The sequence below is a fragment of the Octopus sinensis genome, linkage group LG13 (genome assembly GCF_006345805.1).
Source record: "Octopus sinensis linkage group LG13, ASM634580v1, whole genome shotgun sequence".
Classification (NCBI taxonomy): domain Eukaryota; kingdom Metazoa; phylum Mollusca; class Cephalopoda; order Octopoda; family Octopodidae; genus Octopus; species Octopus sinensis.
Genome location: NC_043009.1, coordinates 21,770,210 through 21,776,757, shown reverse-complemented (window position 1 = coordinate 21,776,757; position 6,548 = coordinate 21,770,210).

Below are 6,548 nucleotides of genomic sequence, written 5' to 3'. Positions count from 1 at the left end.
CATCTTCACCCTACAAACTACCACCCCACACGGACTTAACACAGCCCCCTCCTCTTGAGATCTGTTTTTTTTTTTTTTTTTTTTTTTTTGGCACACCACCCCACACACCCCCCCACCCGCCTCCCACACGCACACACCCACCCACCTACCTCCCACACACACCCAACCACCTACCTCCCACACGCTGTTCACACACACACATACGCAGACCCATTTACGTACATACATTCACACATTTAATCACACACACTTACAGACATACTAGCACACACTAACATACAAACCAACATGCACATACACACACACATACATACATACGCACACACATACATACTTACACACACACACACACACACAGACATACATACACACATACACACACATACATACGCACATACATACACACACACTCACACACACACACACCGCACGTACATACTTCACACACACACATGCAAACATACATGTAGGCACATACATACATACATGCCCACACATGCACACCCTTACACTGAATGCACACACACATACACCTTTTTGCATCCAGGCAGCCCCCCCTCTTTTCTGCTTTCCGGTTTTGGCTGATGGATCCTCGGTTCCCGCGTAGCGGGGCGTTCGAGGGCCTTTGCGCTCGCGCGCCTTGGCGCGCGCTGGGGGCTTGGTCGGCCCCTTGGGCTTGCGTTGTACTGCTTGTGCGTTGTGTGCGTGAGCGCGCTTTGTGCGTGTGGGCTTGCTTCGGATGTGCGCGTACGTATGTATGCATACATACCCACACACTCGCATGCATCCCTACCCACATACATACACGCACACCTACTCACACACACACATACACACACATACCTGCACACACACACACACATACATACATACCTACTTCAGACATACACACACACAGACATACACCCATACACTCACACTCACACGCATACACACACACACATACACACGCACACGTACACATACACACACACACACACACCTACATACATACATTACACTTGTATACACACACACTTACATTCATACACACACACACCTACACAGCCATACCCTCACTCAGACACACACATCTACCTACACACACACACAAACACACACGGACACACACCCATACATACATCTACACACACACGCCTACACACATACATACACACATACATAAACACACACACATACACATATACACACATACGCACACACACATATACTTATACACATGCACACACACACACATACATACATACACCCATATACATACATACACACATACCCACATACTCCTATACGCACATACATACACAAAGACATACACACTTACACACTCACACAAACATACACACACACATACTTACACACACACTCACCTGCACGCGCACACACATGCATGACAAACACCCATACACTCACACTCACATACGCACACACCAACATAAACACGCACACGCACACCACACACCTACACTCCCACACACATACACACGCACCTACATACACACACGCACGCATACACACGCATACACACATACATTACACACGTACACACACACCCACATACACATGCATACACACACACACACACACAACATGCACGGACACACCCAGACATACACACATACACCTATATACACACGCCCACACACCTACATACACACACATATACACACGCCCACACACATACACACACATACATACACACACATACACGGACACACCCACACATACTTACATACATACACCTATACACACACGCCTACACACCTACATACACACACATGCATACACACAACACACATGTACGCACATACACACACATATACGCACATACATATATACCCACACACATGCACACACACACACACATACGCACATGCATGCATGCATGCACACGCGCACACCTACACGCATACACACACACACACGCACGTACACATACATACATACACACACGCATACATACACCCATACACATACATGCATCCGACACACACATACATACACACTCACACATACATACACACACACACACTCACTCACACACCTGTATGTACGCGCACACACATGCACATACACACACTTCCCCACACCCACACGTACATACATACACACTCACACACATACACACACACACACGGACATACATCTATGCACACACATACATACACACATACTCACATACATTCATCGGACACACTGCCACCCAGACATACACACAGACACACTCACACATCCACACACATACATACTTACGCGCATACTCGCAGGCACGCGCACATACGCACTTGCGCCGGCTCGCGCTGCATACGCGCCGCATACACCTCGCCCTTGGACCTGACGAGACCTCCCGCCCGTTCCTGGGACCGTCGCGTGTCGTTGGGTTTTCCCACGCCTGTCTCCGCGGTACCACTCTTCCATCTTCCCCTCAGCTGGAGTCCTTTTTCCTTAACCCCCCCCCTTTTTCGTTACACACACGCGCACACATATACACACCTTGCCTATATATATACATCACTCTTACACACATTCAATCTACTCGCCATTAATACCACCACGACACTGGACACACACACACACTACTACTCAACACACGCTGGCACGCTACATACGCCCCCCCACCCTTCCCCTCCTCCTTCCTCCTTCCTTCTTTTTCTTACTACTGACCTCCCTTCCTCCTTCCTTCTTTTCTTAGTACTGACCTCGTCTGCTAGCTGACCACTAGTCTCGCCTACCTCACACGCCTACACACAGACGCACACACTAACACACACATATTTTTTGTTTTTTTCATCTCGCCTCACACACACACATACACACACGCACATGCACACACTCACACATACACACACATCTGTTGGGTTACCAACCTTGTCTCCACTCTTTTGCCTTTAAAAACCCACTTTGCTCTTGTTATCGTCAACATCCGCCTTCACCATGTGCAACTCGTAAACACCAGTCGTCTTTTTTCTCTTTCCCTGTTGCCCGCTCTGGGATCTTTCTTTCTCTTCTCTCTCTCTCCTTCTTTCTTTATGTTTCGACGAAGAGCTCCGCTCGAAACGTCATACCTCCCTGCTTCCATCTCCTGAGCGCCTATTAATAATAATACTGTAATTGTTCCTGTTGTTGTTGTTTTTTGTTTTTTTTGTTTCCCTTTGGATTAAATATATATATATATATATTATATACATATATATATACTTTATATATATATATATATATATATAATAATATATATATATACATATATATATATACATTATATATATTATAACATATATCTCATATATATACATATAAATAAAATGAGTGTTTTTTTACCATTGTAATAATTAACACGGAAAATAAATAATAGTTACCAGGGCAGCAAATCTCACAAGAAAGATGTGTTTAACTCCTCCTTGTTTTCTAAAGGTTGAAACTATCCGAAGAGAAGATGCATTGTTTTATTATAACCATTTATTCTTTTGAATATTATCAGTGAATTTCAAACATGCGTAGAAAGTAAAAATACTTGTTTAAAACCTGCGGTAACAACGGCTTAACTCCATTTTTTTTATTCATATAACATATAGATGTATATACATATCTAATATATAAATAACCATTATAAGTATACATATATATATATATATATATTATATATATATATATATAATATATATATATATATAATATATATACATATATAATACATATATAATTCATATATACATATATATATACATATATATATATATACACGGTATATAATCATATATATATATTATATATACATATATATATATATATAGTATATATACCGTAATATATATACATATATAATATACATATATATATATATATAACAACATATATATATATATCTATACATATATATATATACATATATATATACATACTCTTTAACTCTTTTACTCTTTTACTGGTTTCCATTCAGCCATCGGCTGAGGCCATGCTGGGCACCGCCCTTGTTACCTACCCTTGTTGCTAACCCTCTCCAAGTCCAGTTTGCCGTGGTGGCCACTGATCTAAGAGAGAGTTTGTAGCTGCTGCCCTTAGGTTACCTTCGTACCTTGCAGTGGGTTCATCTGGGATCCCGGAAAGCAGCTTGTCTAGATGTTTTTGAAAATGTCCACATCCGCATCATGTAGATCTCTTAGTTTTCTTGGCAGTTTGTTGAACAGCTGAGGGCCCCTGAACCCCAGGCTATTACAGTATCTGCTCCTTACCCTGGATTGTGGAAGACGGGACCTTTGGCACCACACAGTGACGTCCTGTACGGGGATTGGAACAGCTCTCAATTCCAAAATTTGGTGCTAGTCCCTCCAGGATTTTCCATATGTATATCACTGCATATCTCTCTCGTCTTCGTTCCAAGGAGTACAAATTGAGTTCCTAAGCTCTCCCAATAGTTCTTTTCTTTCATGGTGGAAATCCTCTTGGTGAAATGTCTTTGGATTGTCTCAAGCTCTGTGTTAGTTTGACACTATGCGGTGACCACAGTTGGGAGCAGTAGTCCAGGCGGCTTAGGACAAATGTCCTCCATAGTGTGAACATGGTCTCGCAGTCTCTTGTCCGGAATATCCTCAGGATCCAGCCAGTGAGTCGTCTGCACATTGTCGCCACCTTCGCGATGTGTGAAGAAAAAGATGCATCGTCACTCATGTCTATCCCCAGGTCCCGTATTGATTTCGATACTGGGATTTCGATCCCCTCCTGGACCAGTATAGTTGTGTTTGTATGTATATGTGTTTACAGCTTGATATTGTAAGGCTTGAAATTTACTAGCATTAAATTGCATGTTGTTGTCTTCAGCCCATTTGTATATGGCATCCAGATCTTGTTGTAAAAGGTCAGCATCAGCTGGGTTTTTGATTGCCTGTGCTACCTTTGTGTCATCAGCATAGCTAGTGAGGGATGTTTTTGTGCTACCAAGGGCATGTCAGAGAGTGCACCACCAAAACAGCAAGGGTCCCAAGACTGTGCCCTGTGGCACCCCGCTTGCTATTGGTGTCTTTCCCGAGAGGGCTCCATTGGCTGCAACCATCTGGCTTCTGTCCTTCAGGAAGTCATGTATCCACTCACCACTACTTTTCCTGTTATGCCGAGTCTGAGTAATTTGTGACATATCACTCCGTGGTCGACTTTGTCAAAGCCTTCGCAAAGTCGAGATATACCACATCCACCTGTGAGCGATCCAGTAGTTGTTTCAGTACCCGTCGTAGTGTTTGTAACAGCTGCGTAAGGCAGCTTCTTCCTGGGCGAAAGCCATGCTGTGTGTCATGAGACGGTTAGTTTCTTCGAGGAACGTGATCAGTTTTTTTCTGATGATTCGTTCCATGACCTTACTTATGTGTGACGTCAGGGAGACTGGCCTGTAGTTTTTGGCCTCTGCCTCTACTCCTCCTCCTTTTGTGGATAGGGCATATGGTGCCTTCTTTTAGCGCCCTGGGCAGTTTACCGTTAGCCAAGGAACCACTGAAGAGCTTCTTCAGTGGTCCCGCTAGGGCATGCCTGCATGTTTTTAGGAGGACTGCTGGGATCCATCTGGTCCAGCAGCTGAGTTTCTATTTCTCATTTCTTCTATGGCAGATATTACATCCCTCTCTGTTATGTCTATGTGGTCGAGGTTGTTGTTTGTTTTGGAGTGTTGTGGCATCAAAGAAAAACTTCTGGGTTTGTGATTGCATGTGCCCCAGAGGGATGGAACACACTGTTATACTGTTCCTTTAGTATTTCACTTATCCCTTGGGGGTCCTCAGTTAAAGAGCCCTTTTATCAAAGAGTGGGCCAATCTTGCAGTGTACCGAGGTGGTTTTCTTTCGCAAATTAAAGAAGGCTTTAGGGTTTGTTTAATATTCTCTATGGCCCTGGCTTCTCTCTCTGCCCTCTCCTTCTCATAGGAGTTTTGAGTGGCAGTTTCCGTTTCAAAAGTTTCAGGTGGAGTCCCTCATTGTTTCTCTGCCGTGCATTCAGTTGCTTCGAGAGCTTAGCTCTTCGCCTCATAAGTATTTTCCTGTCTCTGGAATATGTTCCTATGCCCGCTGGCTTTTTCTCCGGACAAACTTATGGCATATGTTCTGTATTGTTGTCATGAAATGTTGGAAATGTGTGTTGGTGTCTTGTGGTGATGAAGTCACTCCAGTCATGTTTTTCGGATCTCTTCGTTGATCTTCTTCCAGTTTGCCTATGGAAGTTTAGACTGATAGGCCTGTGGTATTTCTAATGGCTGCGTCTCAACTAACTCTCTCATACCATATATCATTACCTCTACTAAGTTGTGATCTGAGAGAATTGTTGGGTGTTACCATTATGTTGTGGATGAGCATCGGGTTCTTGTGAACAGAGGTCCAAGACATTCTCACCTCTTGTTGCCAAAGCACTGCTTGCTCCATGAAAAACTTGCGTGTGAGAGCCAACAAGGACTCTGTCTGTCTCTGTTCAAGTGATGTCATTCCAGGGAGGAGATGGCCATCTGGCCATTTGACTTTTGGAAGGTTAAAATCTCCCAGCAGTAGAATGGTGTTACCCCTGGTCCAGTTTGTCCAGGA